The sequence below is a fragment of the Periplaneta americana genome, chromosome 1 (genome assembly GCF_040183065.1).
Source record: "Periplaneta americana isolate PAMFEO1 chromosome 1, P.americana_PAMFEO1_priV1, whole genome shotgun sequence".
Taxonomy (NCBI): domain Eukaryota; kingdom Metazoa; phylum Arthropoda; class Insecta; order Blattodea; family Blattidae; genus Periplaneta; species Periplaneta americana.
The window spans coordinates 224,430,043-224,454,039 of NC_091117.1; positions in this window are offsets into that span (position 1 = coordinate 224,430,043).

Below are 23,997 nucleotides of genomic sequence, written 5' to 3' on the forward strand. Positions count from 1 at the left end.
TTTGCGCTTTAAGTTCTTAGGAAAATACCGGTAGCGTGCATATTTAATTAGAAATGGCTGACGGAGGAATTGTAAATGTCTGTCGCCATTCCTATATTTTTCTGTCCGCTTATGAGCCTTCTTTTGTCAGTCTTTAAAAATATCGGACACCGCCTTGTATTTGAAAGTAACGTTTCATAGATTTATATTGCGTTTCACGAATACAGAGGATTGCCTCGCCAGATTTTTAATCTCTTTATTTTGAATAATTATATTCAATAACTTCCTAGGCCTATTCCCATACATCTTCACCAGAACAAGCCACATAACATTAACATTATCTCTAGCATTACCACTTTGAATCAGTTTTATATTATTTGGTTGAATTAATAATACTCAACATATATTTTATATATACTGTGTATATATGGAACTCCTCTAATTTTGATGCCATTTATAGTATGTATTTTTTTTAAATAATTTATTGATCGATCAGCGCATTTAGCGCTATACAGATCATTTCTATATAAAATATAAATACAATACATGACACTGAATTGAAGGCAGCCTAGATTGGACTCCTCAATGAACAAAAATAATTGTTAATAAATAATTATTTACATAGGTTGGTGTGATGATAAATTTTGATTATAATATGAGGTCCATTGGAAGTCGGCTCTTGATTCTGGTGGGAAATGTGGACTTCCTTCCGAGAGAGTAGTGGATGGCGCCTGGAACATTTTCTAGGTTGTTATAGAACTTCTTAGCTTGTGAATGAATAAACTGTTTGATTGTGTCAATACCAGTTTCTCTGTGTAGTTGGCTGTTACGGACAAACCAAGGAGAAATGAGTGAAATTCGTAGGATTTTATTTTGAAATGACTGGATGTGTTTAATTTCACTTATCTAGTATGTATGTATTGAAACAATCAGAAATATAATTCGACCCGAAACACTACCAGTAGCAGGTCAGTTTTGCAGGAGGACTAGAGGACTACCAAATGTTTCAAAATATACTTCACAATTCTGGTAGAACACTTGTGTACGTATCATATATTGCGTTATCGACAACAATCACAGATTTATTTATTTATTTATTTATTTATTTATTTATTTATTTATTTATTTATTTATTTATTTATTTATTTATTTATTCTGGTGTAGTTAAGGCCATCAGACCTTCTCTTCCACAACACCAGGAATACAAATACAATAATATAAATAAAAATAAAAAATACAATATATACAAAGTAAAGCTACACAAGAAATAAAGAGAGAGAAAACACTATAAACAAAGTAAAGCCACACAAAAATATACACAGGTTGCAGTCACACAAACTTTAAATGAGTGATTAAGTATCATAATTAATTTTATCCTAACTAATTAACTAACTAGGTGAAATGTTAGGTAAAGGCTGCTCCTGAAACTATTTTTTAAACGATCGCTTTCCATTTATTCGTGATAACCCTTAGTTGAACGCGATTTGAACAGTAGTAACTCATTTTATACAACCCCTTGTTGGTTACTGGCATGGAGCGCTATAATCCTGGAACTTTTACCAATCGGCGCACGCGGAATTGGGTCATCACTAATTGTCCATAGTTTATCTTTTGTCATGTTCACATTTATCCATGTTTCGTCGAGAAAGAATATAAGACATTCGGTTGATCTTATATCTTTACTAGTGGCTTGTGCAGCAAATGCTGCTGCAAATTAAGTTCGTTAGACGTTCAAATAAACATTTTTCAGATTTATTATCAATGAAGAATTCTTGTCTTTTTGATAGTTATTTGCTTCCATAATAATGAAACATACTCTCTACATTTTCTTGAACCTATCCAACTTCAGTTTTTTAGTTTCAACGCGAAAACGCAAGTATCAATGTCAGGACGATAGCAGTAGCTATTTCAGATCATTGTGGATTGTAGGCAAAAGTTAAAAAATGTCAGATTTGTTAAACTTTCGAACAATAGCATTTTCGTATAGCTGCTGCATGTAGAACTTGAAATGTAGAGCGTAAAATCATTTTCTCCTACTAAGAGATTTTGCTGAAATGACCTGGAGACTACAAAATTTTCTAGGCCTCTTATTTTATCAGTAAGTAATTCCTTTTTATCTTTCCTTAGGAACTGTAATTTTTGCGCTGTGTCGAGCCAATACTGAAGACAATGACACATATCAATATCTACACTACACCGCCATTAAGTATATGAAAAAGACCCAACCCCACTGGGCTAATAAGTACAAAAATATTTGATTTTTATTAACAATATTATTATCTTACTTAAGTTTTGTAGTTTATATAGCAGCCACTCAGTAAATTATAAAAATGATGATCTAAATTAAGATAATCTCTACATTTACTTATATAACCTCAAAACGTTTCACTTTCGTGTCATCAATATAGCATCAGTATTATGTACAATTAATGAAAAATAGATGCATCATGATATTAACTATAATAATATTTAATTTTTTAATGATAATAATGTCATCAAACCACCTCAAGTTTCGTAGATTTGAATATCCAATACACAGCTGTACTCAGAAAATTATTATACACTGCAGAATCAGTTTTGAGCTCTAAATATGTCGGCAATCCTGCAGGTCATGGCCTTCGTGTAAAATACTATTGTTTATTGTAGTGTGTTTTTTGTTATGAAATTCAATCAAGTCGGCCGTGATTCGATAAAATTAGTTCTCAAAACTGACAACAGATGGATTTTGAAAAATAGGAAAATTATGTAGGAAAATTGACATTCCACTGAAAACTACTACTTTTCCGAAAAACTTTGGGTTCCAAGCTTCAAAATGAGGGGCCATTTATTAAAATCCGTTCAGCCGTTTTCCCGTAATTTCCATTACCAGTTCAAATTATATATATAGATTTGCACAAAGAAACTGAATACGCAATTATGTCTTGGCGTTCCATCAAATATTTCCGCTCCATGCTATTCTTATAGCGGAACCCAATGTTACTTATCCGCCAGAGAGATGATCGAGACGCAGGTAAACACAACTTATCTTTGGCTCTTTTTAATATTTGATTCAAATTTGGAATGTAACCTTCTCTACTTAAACTTAAAATACTTGGTACAGTCATTAAGTTCTAAGACTTGACGCCTGGAGGGTAGGCTCCCACAAGAATCTGGATGTATCACAAGATGTCGCATAACACGGCGTACATTTAAACAGAACCACATCCTCCCTCAAAATAGTCTCCGTTGGCCGTTATGCACGTTTCCCAACGTTGGTATAGCTGCTGGAAGCACCGTTGAAAGATGTTGGCAGGAAAGTCCCGTATGGCTTCTCTTGTGGCAGTCATGACCTCTTCGGAACAATGAAATCTACGCCCACGTAGGGTTGCTTTCATGCGAGGAAAGAGAAAAAAATCGCATGGTGCGAGATCAGGTGAGTACGGAGGCTGTGGAAGAACTGTCACCTGTTGTCTTGCAAGTTCCTCTTGGACAAGGACAGAGCGATGTGCAGGGGCGTTGTCATGTTGCAACAGCCAATTCTTTGTACGCCATAGCTCAGGTCGCTTACGGCGAATTGAATCTCGTAAACGGCCAAGGATCTCTTTGTAGCGGGTTTTGTTCACAGTTGCACCTTCTGGGATGAATTCCATGTGAACAATTCCATTTGAATCAAAAAACAGTTCAAGCAACACCTTGCCTTTTGACCTGTCTTGTCGCGGTTTTTTCTGTCGTGGTGATAACGGCGTTTTCCAGGTGGCGGATTGTCGTTTCAGTTGCGGATCGTAAAGGAAACACCAAGTTTCGTCTCCAGTTATTATCCGGTTGAGAAACGTCGGATCATCGTCAGCACTACTGATGAGGTCACCACAAATCGTCATGCGATCATCACGTTGGTCTTGCGACAGGATTCGTGGCACACTGTGCTGGGTAACACGAGACATGTTCAGGTTATCAGACAGAATTTTGTAGCAAGTACCATGGCTGACCCCTACTGTTGCTGCGATATCGTCTACCGATTGGGAGCGGTTAGCACGCACCAACGTTGCAACTTCTTGGATCTTGCGTTCAGTTCGAATTGTTTGTGGCCGACCAGTACGCACATCATCTTCCAAACTGTCTCTTCCTTGCAAAAACCGTCGGTGCCACTTAAACACAACACTGCGACTCACTGCGTCCTCACCGTAAACTTGCTGCATCATTTGAAACGTTTCGGCAGCAGTTTTGCCTAATTTCTGGCAGAACTTGATGTTTGCCCGTTGCTTAAACTGTGACATCTCGGGTTCCGACGTGCGCATTCAAATCACCGTCACAACAAAGACCGTAGTTCTGCTTACAGTGCATGCACTCAACTGTCTCTTGTTGGGTCGAGAGACTAACTGACAAGGTATCATACCATGGCGCCACCTATGCGCTATAGTGCACCACAACGCCACTATGCGCTCAGTATTAGAACTTAATGACTGTACCACTATTCCTTCCCAATGCATCACTGTCGAAATTATCTATATTATTTTCAGAATAATCCCGCGGCCGTTTTTTCGTTGGACTTTTTAATTCTCCTGTTTGTTTCTCCTTAAGAATTCTACTTTTCACTAATTCCAGTCGCTTTAATAGTTCTTTCATACTTAGAGGTGGATATCATAGGTTTACCGCGCCTCACATCGTCATATTCTGTCTGGAAATGCTCGTGAATCCGAGTAGAATGACCCTGTTCAGTTAACACAATGAAGCAGGGTACCCCAATCCAGGCTATAATAATATGATGTCCGCTGCCTTTGCTCAATAGCCAACGTATGCGTTTCCCATCCAAGCTGTCCGAGGTTCGATTCCCGGCGTGAGAAACGGAAAATATTTTATCTTCCGCGCATGGCACTTTGTGGTTATCAGCAAAGAGAGCAGATGGGGTACGTTATCAGTGGACACAAGTTTACTATACTGAGAGCTTTGGTTACGTCACGAGGTTGGGGAAGGGTCTTACCTACAAGATACAGTCCTTATACGCGCAGAGCTCTCTGATGTTACACGTGCTGTCTTACGTATTTGAATTTCCTGTTTTCTGCATATTCTACTTTATTGGTCCTTCTACACTATTTCCTGTATTCACTTTTTTCCTATCGCAGTCCTAATTAGTTCTATTTGTGTTTACCGTAAGTGCAAAGCATTTATTTGCCTTTATATTACAACATAGTTTACGATATGCCGAAAGAAAAGAAGCCTCGGCAGTACAATTGCAGCGATTTGTTGAGGAGTTCGGATCGCAGCACTTTTCCACGGATGGTGAAAAACTTACATGCATGGTATGTAGAGTCGATCTACTGGGGAACAAGAGACACCATGTACAAAAACACTACAACTCTAAAAGACACAAGGAATGCTGTAAGTTGTTGAATTCGAAAAAAAGTCGAAGCTATTCCCACGAGTTCAAATGTGTATGTATGTATTTATTCACCCTGTAGTGGGTATATACCCGATGGCAGTGGTAACTAATTACACTCAATAATGACAATAATAAACTTATTAATTAAAATACAATTAATAATAATACTAATTAATAATAATAATAATAATAATAATAATAATAATAACAACAACAACAACAACAGGGAATATACTAAATTAAATGAAACGATCACTTAAAATAACATTTGAAATAAATCTAATTTGTATCTTAAAACTAAGATCGAACTAAAACCCACGAGTATGATATGTTCATATCTGCACAAGTACCTTTCAAATTACACTCATTTCGCTGTCAACTCACTCACTGCAATGGAACTACGACACATTTCACAGATTCTATCCTGATTTCACTAACACTTCAAAAACATTTCAATGTTCAAATACTTTGCACTGCCACTATAAACTATAAAGCTTCACTGACAAGAACACGTTTCACTTACACAACACACTTCACTGACACGACATACTTCTTCACTGACACAACATAATTCTTCACTGATACAACACTTCAATAACAACATATCATTTACACCCTTTAAATACTGTGTATAATTACCGTCTATTAGTAACGTCCTTAAGCCTATTTTTAAATACATTTTTGGTTGTTGGTAAAGTCTTTAGTAAGTCTGCAGGTAAAGCATTCCAGTCCCTGATAGCACGATTGAGAAAAGAAAACTTTCCAGTGTCCGTCCTCATCTTTCTTTCCCTCAATTTATATGAGTGGTCGTTCCTTGAAGAGTAATTTGGCGGCTGCAACCTATTTTTTATTTCTTTCCAGGCAGGCTCACCTATGTATGTTTTGAACAGTGCGCATAATCGAATTCGCGTTCTCCTGTCCGTGAGTGTGCCCCATTTTAATGGTGAATTTCTCCGACAACACCTAAGAGCCCGTTTTTTAATCTTTTCCAGTGTCTTAATATGTTCTAATCTGTAAGGATCCCAACGTGCAGCATGGGATGTGATTTTTACCAAGACTTGTGCCATATGTTCGTTAGGGCAAATATTCCATTTAAAAAACTGGAACACCCATGTGTCAGAACATTTTTGCAAAAATATACAGGTCTAACACTACCCCAACAATTTACTCTGCGTACGGGTTATTTAGCAAAATGTTATGAAAATGTCTTACGTGAAATTAGGGAGACCTTAAAAGATGAAAAATTGTGGATATCTTTAGACGAAACGAAAAATATTGCAAACAGATCTGTTGCTAATGTTATTGTTGGGCACTTAAAGCTGAAGGTGTGGGCAAAACGTTTCTATCGACATTCGAAGAGATATAGAAAGTAAATCATGTTACCATTGCAGCTCTGTTTGAAAAATCAATGCGATCATTGTGGTCTGACGAAATGAAAGCAGAAAAGCTTAATGAAGTATATTGTCGTGCACTGTAACAAATGCAGTCACGAAGAAGAGGAAAGTAGTACAAAGTAAAATACTATGTTTTATATGTTGTATTTATATACAATATATTATTCTTATGTAGCTACATTAATATCATATAACACAGAACTATGTGTGTTGTAATTAAATGCACAATATAAACAATAGGTTATTTAATATTACAAAGTGAAATTACTGAATAGTAAAGATAATTTGCTGCAGGAACTGTACTCCAGTCTTCGTTATTGTAGCGACACGATGACATTCACCCCCTCCCTTCCTTGCTCCCTAATACGTTACGATATAGTGCGTGTAGCAGTTAACTCAACGGTTTACGTACACCAAATGCTCTCTCTGGTTATCAGTTGTCATGTGCTGTCCAGTGGTCTTGTACCGTGCTGACCGCCGACCGGAGAGGCCCTCAATGTGTATTGGTCAAAACCACAGCCTTCCCTTCACCGCATGCGTTGTAAGTCGGTATGAAAGGAAGGAAGTTAAACATGACAGAGAAAGGAGTAATGATATGATAATGAAATGTAAACGGAATAATTTGCTTCCATTGATCTTCTATTTCTTTTACATAGAAGTGAACACAGTCCGTTTGAGTCTTTCGCCTCTCCACAGCGTTTCATAATTGATGGAAATGACGAAGAGACTTTGAATAAACTAGCAGGCTAGTAGTTTCTGTATTTGGGGGAGGCAGGCGGATTACTTCTTCCTACATCTGCTTTCGATAGAAAAAAGTGGTTCACAAGGAAGGAGCTTAAAGTATTTTCTAGTCCCCTTCAATCAATAACGCACATAAATATTAAACATTTTATCCAGTGATGCAGCTAATTAATAATGTTACTTCTTACAACTGCTTTCAGTATGGAGAAAGCATTCGATACAGAAGAAGCTGAAAAAGTTTTCTAGTAAAGAATATGAAACTTCTTTTCTACTTCTCTGATGAAAACTAACGGGATGAAAACTGTTATTTCCAATGATACAGCAAATAACATCAGAACACATTTATGACGACGACTTTGGTAATAATAATAATAATAATAATAATAATAATAATAATAATAATAATAATAATAATAATAATAATAATAACTGTGCTTTCATAATTAATACACTAAAATTAAAAGTTATAAATTGATAAATAATACAAACATACATTAAATGATTGAATGAGTGAGTGAATAAATAAGAGTGAGTGAGTGAATTAATAAATGAATGACAGTGAATGAATGAACGAATGAATGAGAGTGAGAAAATAAATGAATGACAGTGAGTGAATTAATAAATAAATGACAGTGAATGAATGAATGAAAGAATGAATGAACGAATGAATGAACGAGTGAATGAACGAATGAATGAATGAGAATGAGTCAATGAATGTGAGTGAATGAATGCGAGTGAATGAATGTGAGTGAATGAATGCGAGTGAATGAATGTGAATGAATGAATGAGAGTGAATGAATCTGAGTGAATGCATGAATGTTAGTGAACGAATGAATGAGAGTGGATGAATGAATGAATGAATGAAAGAGTGTATGAATGAATGAGAGTGAATGAATGAGTGAGAATGAATGAGTGTGATTGAATTAATGAGAGTAAATGAATGAATGACAGTGAGTGAATAAATAATAGTGAATGAATAGATTAATGAGAGTGAGTGAATAGATAAGAGTGAATGAATAAATTAATGAGAGTGAATGCATAAGTGAATTAATCAATTAATTAGAGTGCGTGAATGAATGAATGAGAGTGAATGAATAAATGAATGAAAGTGGGTGAATAAATGAATGAGAGTGAATGAATTAACGAGAGTGAGTGAATAAATAACAGTTAATGAACAAATGAATGAGAATGAATTAATAAATTAATGAGAGTGAATGAATAGATTGAGTGAGTGAATGAATGAATGAATAAATTAGTAAAAGTGGATGAATGAATGAATAAATAAATATTAATGAGGGTGAATGAATAAATTAATGAGAGTGAATGAATGAGTGAATTAATCAATTAATTAGAGTGCGTGAATGAATGAATGAGAGTGAGTGAATAAATGAATGAGAGTGAATGAATTAACGAGAGTGAGTGAATGAATAACAGTTAATGAATAAATGAATGAGAATGAATTAATAAATTAATGAGAGTGAATGAATAGATTGAGTGAGTGAATAAATGAATGAATGAATAAATTAGTAAAAGTGGATGAATGAATGAATAAATAAATATTAATGGGGTGAATGAATAAATTAATGAGAGTGAATGAATGAGTGAATTAATCAATTAATTAGAGTGCGTGAATTAATGAATGAGAGTGAGTGAATAAATGAATGAGAGTGAATGAATTAACGAGAGTGAGTGAATGAATAACAGTTAATGAATAAATGAATGAGAATGAATTAATAAATTAATGAGAGTGAATGAATAGATTGAGTGAGTGAATAAATGAATGAATGAATAAATTAGTAAAAGTGGATGAATGAATGAATAAATAAATATTAATGGGGGTGAATGAATGAATTAATGAGAGTGAATGAATGAGTGAATTAATCAATTAATTAGAGTGCGTGAATGAATGAATGAGAGTGAGTGAATAAATGAATGAAAGTGAGTGAATAAATGAATGAGAGTGAATGAATTAACGAGAGTGAGTGAATGAATAACAGTTAATGAATAAATTAATGAGAATGAATTAATAAATTAATGAGAGTGAATGAATAGATTAAGTGAATGAATGAATGACTGGGTGAGTGATGGCTAGATGGATGAATGGTTATTTATTAACAACGAATGATTTTTCACTCGATGACAGTTACCTTATTTTTTCTCTTGCAATAGATTTATAAATGTTGTCTAGTTTCGGAATACGATTATTAGACAAAATTTCAGTTGTACGTTACTTTCAGTAAATTTATATGCTTAGGAAAAAGATGACATATTTTCGACAGTACAGTATTCTTTCAGATCAGCTCTAAACAGACGCAAAGCAAAATTCTCTCCTTAGTCTCCGTAAAGTGTAAGCCCCTCATCTAGGCATCACAGAAAATATTAACCCAAGCGGTGGAGAAACGCGATTGATTTCAAGGCTTGCTTTAAAGGCGTTACACGCCACGGTTGACACCAATGGATTTATAAACTTAAATTGGTGCAGCGTAAGCGATAATCGTCGGCAGATTGTGCCGTGTGACGTATTTGCCGTCGTCCTCTGTTCTGTGTAATTCTGTACTCGCCGCTGTAATTTGATTATGAAAGTAGAAAGCAAGCGCTCAAGTTGTGCCCATCTTGCCTTGTCGACGTCGACCTCTCCGATCAACAACACTGCTTGAGAATGTGCTTCGCCAGCGTTAACTCAATAACACGGAGCCTCCTCGAGACCATTCAGGCGGAACAGATTGCCCTTTGCATGGGAATTAAGAGAGAGTCTTACAGGCCTATTTCGTCTGAGAGATGCTTCATACTCGAGGTACAGCATGCGACAGGATTTCAGTCTATGACCTCTTCCTACCTTTTATTGCTGCTATTCTACATCAGAAAATTATTATCTTTATCTTTCGTCAACAATAAAGGAAAATATAATTTTTTTCATAAAACTAACCGTAGGGGAGACTGTTGTACCTTTAGCATAGTGTACCTTTGAACATTTTCTGTTTTTTAATGTTTGCTGCTACCTAAAGGACTCAAACTGAAGTAGACTCTCTTAGTTTTCGGAGCCATATTTGTTTAAACGCGCACCCTCTTGTACCTTTGAACACAAAACATCTTGTACCACGGAACATGTTCCAAATTACACGATACTATCGGTTTTTGTCTTTCTTTTATTTTAAGGTCATGTCACGAAGTAAATCTGGAGTTAAGAGGCCCCCAATTGATCCGGATGTCATGAAGAAAGCTGTTGAATCAGTTATTGCTTCCCCAGGAAATAAAATCTCAATCAGAGAAGCCTGCTCTGGTTTATGATGGCAAATACATTTTAAATATAATTGTCAGTTTTTACAGCTATATTCCCACCTATATTCCCACCTATATTCCATGTGTTCCAACTTACAAGAGGGTATGTTCCAAGGTACATGATCCTGTTGTACCTTTGAACACATTACATATCCCTTCATTTTATTTTTTTCCATCCTTAATAGATCTGTAAAACAGGAAAATACATACAGGAAGTTGTAAAGGAATCTTCAATAACCATTTCAAGCACTTTTTCATTTAAAACATTTCATTTCCCAAAATTAAAAAAAAAATAAAATGTGAAAAGTGTTTAAAGGTACAACAGTCTCCCCTACACAATATTACCTAGAACTGGTTGAAGATACCAAGAATAGTGGCATCCAAAAGTTGTTCTAAAATTGCTAACGTTGGGCACACAAATTTGGTTTAACCACTTCTCTGATTAACCCGAGTTAACTCGGGTTGCTAACTTGTGTCAAAATTTATTAACCCGAGTTAACTCGTCCCATTTTCGCTGCTAAGGATTATATCCGGAATATATACGTTTCCATTCTTTCATTAACCTTTTCCTCACTAGATGGCTACAGAAGTTAGTGATATTGCTATACCTGGTGGTGTTTTTTGTACTTCTTCCTTGCGAGTGGAATTCTATGCTCATATAGCATTCACACACAGTAGTGAGTAGATGCTAGTTACTTTTGGCGGTTTCTGCTTGTGTTTAGTGTTTTTTTTGTGCTGTTTTGTGTAAAGATGTATCAAGTTAGTGATTCCGAAACTTTTGATCAGGAATATATCCCTGTAGAAGATTAGGAAATGAAATATCGATATCAGAAGACGAAGTTATAGACCAACAAACAAATTCAGATCAGTTGATGTCGCGTCTTTTCGACAGTGGTTTGAATAGAAGACATCTGGCACCATTTCTTCTGCACCTCCGAGGTCCCCATTCCCTGAAATTTTAACATTGTTTCTGATAACGATAATTCTCAATTTTTTAAATTATTCTTTGATAATGACCTCATCAACATTATGTTCGAGGAGACGATTCGGCATGCTAATAAGTGTTCACAGAATGCTGAAAATAATTCGTGGCGGCCTACTACAGACTCAGAATACAACCCACTTCGGCTTAAAGGTAGACATTCTCCAGAAGTTATTCCACGAACTCTGAAGAAGAACAACCAACCAGACAGTGTTTCATGTGTAGTATTGCGAGAGACTCAAAATACAAACAAATTCGACACAAGAGCAGATACTACTGTCCGGAATGCAATGTGCCGCTGTGCGTAATACCCTGCTTTCGAGTCTATCACACGACAAGCAACATTTAACGCCTTGATAACAGCACTGGTATTGTACCTCATAAATTAATCCATAAAAAAACATAAGTTGGTAAATAGTTCAGGAGAAAATCAAAGTGGGACAACTACCAGAGCTGGAATCAAGGTGCACGAGATAACTCGGGATAATAATTCAGGTATGAATGAATATCTATTTCATAGTGATTTTTTAGGTATGTAAGAAAATTAGTGATGTACAGTGATTCTGTAATATTAAATAACCTCCATACGAAAATAAAAAATATGACACTTTTTTCACAAAACTGGTAAAATATATAGTAAGGGAAGAGGTTAAGTTTAAATCCAGAGAAATCGCAAGCAATCGTAATGGGACATAATCGTCTACGACGCACTCGATAGTAGTACAGGGACATCATTTTATTTTTACTTCAATTTTTATTGTACCTGAGTTTTTTAATGTACTTCACTCCCACCCCTTCTACTAATGAAGTTCAAACGTCCTCCACACAGATCCAAGACCGCATATACAGTCATAATAGCCTTACGGTCATAGTAAACAGTACGTTCCAAAAATATGTTCGCGTTTTCCAGTGACGAAAGAGCTTTCATTATTGAATCATTTTCGCACAGGCACTGTCGTCCATTAGCCTACATCGTATCCCGGTTTCCCCCACCAGCTTTTATTCGCCAGCTAGTGGCTGGGCTGTCTTAGCTCTTTTCTGAAAACATTAATTTCTGTTAGGAATTGGACGTCTACGTAATATTATACAACTGCTTAAAATAACTTAAATAAAAGGGCCTTCTTAAGTAATTAACTGTCACGTGATTTCCTCCCTTTCTACGACCCTACGACATAACCACTTGGACGGACAGTAGATAGAATGTGTGAGTAAATTTATCTTTTCGGATCGAGCAGAAATGAAGATTGAATTTACAGTACGTAAGGTATTCTTTTATGGCGTAGATACAGAATTATTTCAACATGAGTTACTTGTACGAAGGACGAAACTGGTAATTGGGATTAGGTACAATAGTCTATAGTGCGATAATATGCACATTAGAACTGAAGTCTGTATCGAAATTAACGGCCACCATTTTCAAAAATGTGTTTAAATATTCATATTATGATTATTTTTCAATTTAACTTCATTCTCTATATTGTACGCTAATGTGCTGTAGACAGTATAATATACACTGCATAATGAATACGTCCACATGGACAGCTCAGTTCGTGAGTAAAAGCACTCATTGTTAATACTGTACTGTATTTTGATTAAACAAAAACCTAATGAAAATGGTGAAACTCAAAAGCACGATATTTCCTAGTTTACGTAAATGGATGAACTACTTTTCTTCCCTCCTATATCTAGTAAAGTGATTTGTTTGTATATTACGCCAGTATCATCGAACTCCAGTCTTGGAAGGGGTAGCAAACGGCGTTGATCCAGAGGTACAGGCAAGTTAATATTAAAAATGTTAGTAAAAATAAAATGATGTCTCTGTATAAAAGTAAACGTAACTCAATATTGGCGGATGCATCCTAATCTCTGCATTTCGTGAAAGAAATCACCCAGAAATCAGGGATGTCTTTTCTTTATACAGAGTGTCACAGAAACGCCATCTACATTAAATACTCAACCGAAGCTACGCTATTAGTCTATTAGGGATGGGTAAACATGCAGGCTTAAAGACATTAAATATTAAAAAAAAAGTAAATCTTAATTAAATATAACTGTCATCACCTCCTGATACTCCTTAAAATGCATCCAGCATGACACGTTAGTCATGGCACTACACTACAGCATAACTTGAAGATATGCACGGCGTTTCTGGGATGCGCTGTATACGCAATACCAGCAACAACGATGACGCATTAATTAATAAATGAATAATGCATTTTGATGCTTTTTTGTTCAGTGATTTATATCTTTATACAAGGGGGGCTGTGTTGAAAACAGTTGCTGTGTATCTGTGATTTCGGTATCAGATGGACTGGGAAAAGATTCACGTGAAATGTTTTATTCATTTTATTCCAAACAACTCATTGGCGTCATATTGACGTGTGAATCGTTTCCACTAGCAATTGCGTTGTTTCGCGACTAGCGTCATGGATTGAGGAAGTGATTACGAAATAGTTAACGAGAAGATTCCACCGTGTTACATTTAAATTTGGAGGAGTATGAAGACAGAAATGAAAAGAAATATCAAACTTTTATACAGGGACATAATTTTATTTGTACTTCAATTTTTATTGTACCTGAGTTTTTTTTAATGTACTTCACTCCCACCCCTTCTACTAGTAAACTTCGAACAGTTTTCACACAGAACCAAGGCCGAGTATGCAAGTCTCCTTACGGTATGCAGTACTGAGTTAGTGAGTACAGTACGTTCCAGAAATATGTTCGCGTTTTCCAGTAACGAAAGAGCGTTCAATATTGAATCATTTTTCGCACAGTTACTGTCGTCCGTTTGCCTACGTCGCATCCCAGTTTTCCCCAACTCTTTTGCTTGCTCCTCTGTAAAGACTAGTGGCTGGGCTGTCATAGATTTTTTTTCTGAAAACCTTAATGTCTGTTAGGAATTGGATGTTTATGTAATATGTATTATACAACTGTTTAAAATAACTTAAATAAAAGGGCCTCGTTAAGTAATTAACTGTCACGTCAGTTCTCCGTTTTCTACGACCCTGGGGAAAACCACCTGGACGGACAGTAGATAGCATGTCTGAGTAATTTTATATTTTCGGATCGGGCAGAAGTGAAGATTGAATTTACAGTACGTAAGGTACTCTTTTATAGAGTAGGTACAGAATTATTTCAACATGAGTTACTAGTTACGAAGGACGAAACTGGTAATTGGAATTAGGTACAATAGTCTATAGTGCGATAATATGCACAAAATAACTTAAGCCTTTATGGAAATGAACAGCCACCATTTTAAGAAATGTGTTTAAATATCCATATTATGTTTATTTTCAAATTTACCTTCATTTTATAAATTGTACGCTAATGTGCTGTAGACAGTATAATATACACTGCATAATGAATACGTCCGAATGGATATCTCAATTCGTGAGTAAAAAAACTTATTGTTAATACGTACTGTATTTTGATTAAACAAAAACCTAATAAAAATTATCGAATTCAAAATCGCGATGTTTCCTAGTTTACGTAAATGGATGAACTACTTTTCTTCCCTCCTATACCTAGTAAAGTGATTTGTTTGTATCATCGAACTTCAGTCGTGGAAGGGGGTAGCAAACGGTGTTTCCGGTAATCAACCGTTAATCCAAAGGTGTAGCCAGGTTAATATTAGAAATGTTAATAAAAATAAAATGATGTCCTTGTATAAAATCCCAAACATCCTTACAATCCCAACCATGCTCACAATAGCAATCACGGACAGCATAAACGTTTCAATCATTACAGAGATCCGATGAATTAAATGCCACTTTATTTTGTCGTCGTGACTTCAGCATGGCCAAGAGTCTGAGGCCTACATTCTCTGGTTCAAGAACGAGAAATCCGTGAAATTCCAGACGGACGAGCTGCTCAAATTAGAGAGTTGCAGAATAGAGCATACAACCGGTTTAGGTTCTGTGCTCGAGGTTGTGTGTTCGATCCCGGCCCAGGTAGATGACATTTTAGTGTGCTTAAATGCGACAGGCTCATGTCAGTAGATTTACTGGCATGTAAAAGAACTCCTGCGGGACAAAATTTCGGCACACCGTCGACGCTGGTATAACGTCGGCAGTTGCGAGCGTCGTTAAATAAACCATAATTTAGATAGAACATCCATCAAGGTCAAGTATCCGACCGAATATTCGAATTTCAACCGGTTACCCCTAATGTTTGGCAGTCTAGACAGAACATCAGACGCAATTCTTCATACAATATGAAATTTACATTTTCTTGAGTACAGAAACGGAGTAACAACTGAAGTAAATTTACTTTGATTTATAAAAAATTTGTTTCATATAGGACTACAATTCATTGGACACTTTAATACACTTACCTTCATAACTAACATATAAATGTCCACACCTGTGGAGTAACGACTAGCGCACCTGGGCGCGAAACCAGGTGGCCCGGGTTCGATTCCCGGTCGGGGCAAGTTACCTGGTTGAGGTTTTTTCCGGGGTTTTCCCTCAACCCAACATGAGCAAATGCTGGGTAACTTTCGGTATTGGACCCCGGACTCATTTCACCGACATTATCACCTTCATCTCATTCAGACGATAAATAACCTGAGATGTTGGTAAAGCGTCGTAAAATAACCTAAAAAACACATAAATGAACAAATGGACACCCGTAACAACAAAGAAAATAAGTATAATGCATAATATTATATTTGGTGTGTAAGGAAATGCAAGAATAGAGTAAATTATAATTCCTTTGCACATAGAAGGGCATCAAGTACATACATTCTTGTGTAACATTTTACACTTTGAACTGAAAATGCATCCTCTAAAATAGTAGTTGTTAATGTAATGTATATAATGGCTTTTAATTACTTTAAACAGCTACATTATTATTTTATTAATAAATAATTTTTTAAGAAAATACAGTGTTATTAACAAAAAGAAAAGCACTCTGAAGCTCTAATGCTTGTGCTTTCTAAAACCATGTTGTTGCTCTTGACGATACCCAACTTGGATGAATGAATCCATCAATGAATGAATGAATCAATCAATCAATCAACTAATGAAGCAATGAATGAATCAATCAAAGATTAAATTAACCATTGAGTGAATCAATGAATCCATTGATGAATGAACCAATGAATCGATGGACGAATGAATGAATGAGTCAATGGATGGAGGTATTGTATTGTATTGTATTGTATTGTATTGTATTGTATTGTTTTGTTTTGTATTGTATTGTATTTATTAACATTCCATGGTATTCATACATTGCTTACAGCTAGAATATGGAACAAGTCAAACAACTTAATACTATTATAAAGTCTGAGGGCCATACTCATAGACATTCTTAGCGCGGGCTTCCGGTGGATGATCAGCGAACTAACGTTTCTGGTATTCATGAACCAGTGTTAGCGATATGATATAATATGAATCCTGTACAAGTAACCAGTCGATAACCGGGGCTAGTTTAGCACGCTCGTAGCGCGGGCTAGCGAAATGTCTATGAATAGCACCCTAAATTTATAGTCACAGTCTAGATGAAATATATACAGAAGAGATTTACAATATAGTCTACTAGTACAACACAAAGTTTTAGTATCAATTTCGAGAAGTGTTATTGAATGTCATGAATTCACCTACAGAATAGAAGGCGTGAGAAATTAGGTACTTCTTTAATTTGGCCCTAAATAATTTTATGTTTTGAGTTTCATTTTTTATATCCATAGGGAGGCTAGTACTGCCATATAACACACTCCTTTTTGGAAGCACGATAGACTTGCCGATGGATAGATGGATACATGATTGATTGAATGTAGTGAGAGAGGAAGAATTATTAATTAAAAAGCAGCCTACACGATGATTATCGCGTCCTTGCAAGGGCTCTTGGAACTCCTGCATAGCTCAATGTGGTCTGTCTTTGCTGTCCATCCACAAAGAATGAGAAACAACTAGAATATTCGATAAACCAAATCTCAGGCACTTCGCAAGATGGGAGAGCTTTGCATACTGACTATAGCGCCAGGCGTTCAATAGCAATACATACAGAGTGGCGCATGAAATGTTGAACCATTTGATTTTGTAGCTGTGCTATTAGTCCTAAAGCGACATATTTCAAACTTTGCTCGTAAATGCAGTGGTGCCTGGAGAGTCCGCTAGGACTCAGCACAAATCAGGATTCCTGCACAACACCTGCTTCTCTGGCGAGAAGTATTTCCATGTGAATGTGACGTTTTGGCCTGGACAACGTACGCGTAACATTCATGAAAGGGACAATTACGGCCAAGATGTGTGTGTTTGGGCTGCCTTGTCAAGCCACGGGATAATTGGACCTTTTTTCTTGGACCAAACGGTCAGTTTGGATCTGTACGTGGCCATGTTGCGGAACCAGTTCCTTCCTGCACTTTATGAAACTCGACTTCCAATGCACACGCAGTGGTTTATGCAGGATGGAGCCTGACCACATACTGACAATGTTGTTCTGGAATTCCTGCATCAAACGTTTGGTGAAAGAGTGTTGTCCTATTTTACTCAGCGTCATCAATGTGGTCAAATTTGGCCACCTCACAGCCACCTCTGCGATCATTTTCTTTGGGGATACTTACAAGAACACGTCTTGCGTCAGCATCCTCGAGATCTGGTGGAACTCAGAGCCCGTGTTGTGGAAGTGTGCAACGCAATGGATGGAGATGTGTCGGCGAGTATTGCTGAATATGAACGTTACTCTTGAGGAGCTACTGCGGCAAAACAGTGGCCACATTGAACAAGTTCTTTTTTCGTTTTATTGAGTTATTTTACGACGCTGTATCAACATCTAGGTTATTTAGCGTCTGAATGATATGGAGGTGATAATGCCGGTGAAATGAGTCCGGGGTCCAGCACCGAAAGTTACCCAGCATTTGCTCGTATTGGGTTGAGGGAAAACCCCGGAAAAAAACCTCAACCAGGTAACTTGCCCCGACCGGGATTCAAACCCGGGCCACCTGGTTTCGCGGCCAGACGCGCTGACCGTTACTCCACAGGTGTGGACACAAGTTCTTCATTAACATCAATTCTCCATGAGTTTTTGATTCTAAGTCTATGCCAGCGGTGGCCAAAACTCGAACGGCAGTGATTACACACGAGAGACATTCTATGAAGTAAAGAGATTGGGGAGAGGTACTGTCAGTGACACAGTTCATCTGCCCTGGAAGGAAAGCGGAGTTGGGGTAGTAGTTTCGCACTAGTAGTGGATGGAGAGAAAGTTAGTAGTACAGGGACATCATTTTATTTTTACTAACATTTTTAATATTAACCTGTCTATACCTTTAGAGAACCGGAAACACCGCTTGCTCCCCTCTCCAAGACTGGAGTTCGATGATACTGGCGTAAAACACAAATCACTCTACTAGGTATAGGAAGGAAGAAAAGTAGTTCATCCATTTACGTAAACTAGGAAATATCGCGATTTTGAGTTTGATAATTTTCATTAGGTTTTTCTTTAATCAAAGTACAGTACTGTATTAAGAATAAATGTTTTTGCTCACGAAGTGAGTTATCCATGCGAACGTATTCATTATTCAGTGTATATTATACTGTCTACAGCACATTAGCGTACAATATAGAGAAAAAAGTTAAATTGAAAAATAATCTTAATATGAATATTTAAACACAATTTTGAAAATGGTGGCAGTTCATTTCGATGCAGGCTTCAGTTCTTTTGTGCATATTATCGCACTATAGACTATTGCATCTAATTCCAATTGCCAGTTTCGTCCTTCGTACTAGTAACTCATGTTGAAATAATTCTGTACCTACTCTACGTACTGTAAATTCAATCTTCACTTCTGCCCGACCCGAAAATATAAAATTACTCAGACATGCTATCTACTGTCCGTCCAAGTGGTTATGCCGCAGGATTGTAGAAAGGGAGGAAATCACGTGACAGTTAATTACTTAACGAGGCCCTTTCATTTAAGTTAAATTAAACAGCTGTATAATATTACGTAAACTTCCAATTCCTAACCGAAATTAATGTTTTCAGAAAAGAGCTAAAACAGCCCAGCTTTTACAGAGGGGCGAGCAGAAGCAGGTGGGGGAAATCGGGATGCGACGTAGGCAAACGGACAGTACCTGTGCGAAAATATGATTCAATATTGAAAGCTCTTTCGTCACTGGAAAACGCGAACATATTTCTGGAACGTACTATACTCAGTAACTCAGTACTGCTTACTATCTGCGGTCTTGGTTCTGTGTGGAGTTGGAACTTCCTTAGTAGAAGGGGTGGGAGTGAAGTACATTCAAAAACTCAGGTACAATAAAAATTGAAGTAAAAATAAAATGATGTCCCTGTACAATGTAGCATGCATTGTAAAAACATTGATTTACCAATTCCGCGCCATGTTACTATGGAGTACACTACACATGAAAGTTATATTGCTACGTCTTAACTTTGAATATGTATTTACACCAGAAATTCTATTAAGCAAATGTTCACTTCCTCTTCCAAGTACAAATGAAGAGAGAGAAATGTTTTTTTTTTTTTTTTTTTTTTTTGGAGAAAGTAGAAATGGGATTAAGCAGAGGGTATTCACACCAAAAGTACCGTTAGCCAGCCGCTTGCTCCGAAGTTAGCCTCACACCCCTCTAAACAACACCCCTAACTTCCCCAAGGTTCAGGGCAGATGAGCTGTGTCATCGACAGTACTAAAAAAAAAACTACTTGTACTTGGCATGAAAACTACAACCAGTGGTGGTTCGAGCGCTAACATTGAGTTCTTCATCAACCCGCTAATAAAAATCGCAAGGTTTTCTGTATCAGTAATGTCACTACTGTCATTTTCTTGCCTTTTTTTATATTTCTCGTGAACACAATCAGAAATTTCCTGACTTCTCTTCTGGATATTAAGTCGAGAATTGCCTACTTTTTCAAAATTAATTAACAACTTTCATTGCACAAATTACTTCAGCCACTTTGATCATTACGCTTTTATTTATTTTTATTTTAGTAGGTTATTTTACGACGCTTTACCAACGTCTTTGGTTATTTAGCGTCTGAATGAGATGAAGGTGATAATGCCGGTGAAATGAGTCCGGGGTCCAGCACCGAAAGTTACCCAGCATTTGCTCATATTGGGTTGAGGGAAAACCCCGGAAAAACCTCAAGCAGGTAGCTTGCCCCTACCGGGAATTGAACCCGGGCCACCTGGTTTCGCGGCCAGACGCGCTTACCGTTACTCCACAGGTGTGGACTTACGCTTTTATAAAACTCTCCTTCGTTGGAAGGCTTAAGAGAACGAGCTACTTAGTTCGCTACAGATAGCTGGCTTCCTTACATTTATTTATGTCATCTTTCTCTTCATGACGATGGTTGAAGGATGATTTCAGTTCTTGGAATTTAATAGCTCGTTTCATTACTATACTAGCACGTAATATTCTATCAGTTTCTTTATATTATTATTATTATTATTATTATTATTATTATTATTATTATTATTACTATTATTATTATTATTATTATTAATATTATTATTACTATTATTATTATAATTAAATCAATAACTAGTAAATAATTGGTAATATTCATCAAAAGATTTTAAAAAATTAAAATAAAGATATAGCATAGTATAGTAATTACTTTATCCTTGAAGGGAAAATGTAGGCCTATATATTCAGGCACATATATAAGAATTATGGTAACACTTGCTGATAAATAATAATAATAATAATAATAATAATAATAATAATAATAATAATAATAATAATAATAATAATAATAATAATATTGTCACCTCTACTTTTTAACTTTGCTCTAGAATATGCCATTAGGAAAGTTTAGGATAACATAGAGGGTTTGGAGTTGAATAGGTTACATCAGCTTCTTGTTTATGCGGATGACGTGAATATGTTAGGAGAAAATCCACAAGCGATTAGGGAAAACACGGAAATTCTATTTGAAGCAAGTAAAGCGATAACGTTGGAAGTAAATCCCGAAAAGACTAAGTATATGATTATGTCTCGTGACCAGAATATTGTACGAAATGGAAATATAAAAATTGGAGATTTATCCTTCGAAGAGGTGGAAAAATTAAAATATCTTGGAGCAACAGTAATAAATATAAATGACACTCAGGAGGAAATTAAACGCAGAATAAATATGGGAAATGCGTGTTATTATTCGGTTGAGAAGCTTTTGTCATCTAGTCTGCTGTCAAAAAATCTGAATGTTAGAATTTATAAAACAGTTATATTACCGGTTGTTCTACATGGTTGTGAAGCTTGGACTCTCACTTTGAGAGAGGAACAGAGATTAAGGGTGTTTGAGAATAAGGTTCTTAGGAAAATATTTGGGGCTAAGAGGGATGAAGTTACAGGAGAATGGAGAAAGTTACACAACGCAGAGCTGCACGCATTGTATTCTTCACCTGACGTAATTAGGAACATTAAATCCAGACGCTTGAGATGGGCAGGGCATGTAGCACGTATGGGCAAATCCAGAAATGCATATAGAGTGTTGGTTGGGAGGCCGGCGGGAAAAAGACCTTTGGAGAGGCCGAGACGTAGATGGGAAGATAATATTAAAATGGATTTGAGGGAGGTGGGATATGATGGTAGAGACTGGATTAATCTTGCTCAGGATAGGGATCAATGGCGGGCTTATGCGAGGGCGGCAATGAACCTCCGGGTTCCTTAAATGCCAATAAGTAAGTAATTAATAATAATAATAATAATAATAATAATAATAATAATAATAATAATAATAATAATAATACCTGTTATGCCTGTGTATTCAGCGTAATGTCTTGTAATGTCGCTTCTATATACTACTACTAATTGAACCGTTGAGCAAAGCAACATATTACATTTTCTCCGACAGAACAGCGAATAAATTCGTCTTCCCATTCTGTACGAAACCTTCTGTTCCTGCTAGAGACAGAGGGTTTGTGGAGCAACATGGTACCGATACTGCTTACCTTCAGTACGTGAACGAGACAGAGAGAAATGTACAGGAAACTCCCCTTCCTAGTATGAATGCCTGTGATTACACGATGTAATCACGACACCCGCTTTGATCACTACGTAGTTCGTTATGTTATGTGTCATAGTATTCAAATAAATTGAAATATAAATGGTTCAACATTTCGTGCGCCAGTCTACATTAAGGGGAGGCAGAGGTGAAATTTTCGAACAAAACTAAAGAAAGAATGAAAATTTGGTTTTTTCCATTTTTATTATCTTTATTTTGAAATTCCGATGTTAGTTTTTGATTTTGTGCCCTTAAAAGTATGAAATTAAAACCAAGATAACTGTATTACTATATTATTCCCATAATAAACTAATACTTATCATTATTTATATACCTTCTCTGAACATATAAATAAAAATAAATATTGAAATTTTCTTACAATATGGTGCATGGAGCGTTTTATATCAAACGATATAAAGTTTTATAAAATTATTAATATTTACAGAACTATTGTACTTAGAAAGGTGAAACTTGGTATTGTCGGACCATCGGATCTGTGCCCCTTCAGCGCTGTCGTCGTTCTTGGAAAAGTTAACGCCTGTACTCACTCCATTCCACCCGCTTTCCTCCCACCACGTTAAACAGCAGGCCACGAACCTTGCCGAATAGAGATGTTGCCAAACTTCCGTCAAACGGTGTCATAAATAACTGGTCCTCCATGCTACAATATTATTTCTTTCAATCAAAATACATCCTGTATTTCTACATTTTTTAAACCTAAATCCCATGTCTCGAATCACTTTCCGTAGTTTTTCTCTCCAACCTTGGAAATTATTACTTCTCTCGCAAGCTTCAGTAATTTCTTCAATGTTGAAACTTCTTTCTGAACGGTATAAAATTCTTGTATCTTTCTTCTTAAAATACATAGGTTCATATCAACTACATTAATTAAAAGTTCCCTTGGTCTGTTCTTCTCTGGTGATTCTAGCTTTTCATCTCCTGCACAGACTCCCTCTCTCCTGATTTTCTTTATTAGGAGTTCTGACCTGTCTATAGTTAGTTAGTTAGTTAGTTAGTGGGGTTTAAAAAGGGCGCGTCAGCTACTATGGCTATTTGCGCCCTTATCTAAACACGAACCTGTCTATATAAATTACATAAAATGTTGTAATATTAGTAATAGTTAAGTAAGTAATTTTAATACATAATCAATTGAAATAAAATAAGCCCCAACTCTGATCGCAGCTGCTCTTTTCGTTGACTGATTTATAGGAAACAGATATTGACCTGTTTGTTTCTCTTCATCGGAAAATGCTATTATGTAAATACTTAATAATATTAGTTATTAAATAGTCAAATCCAAG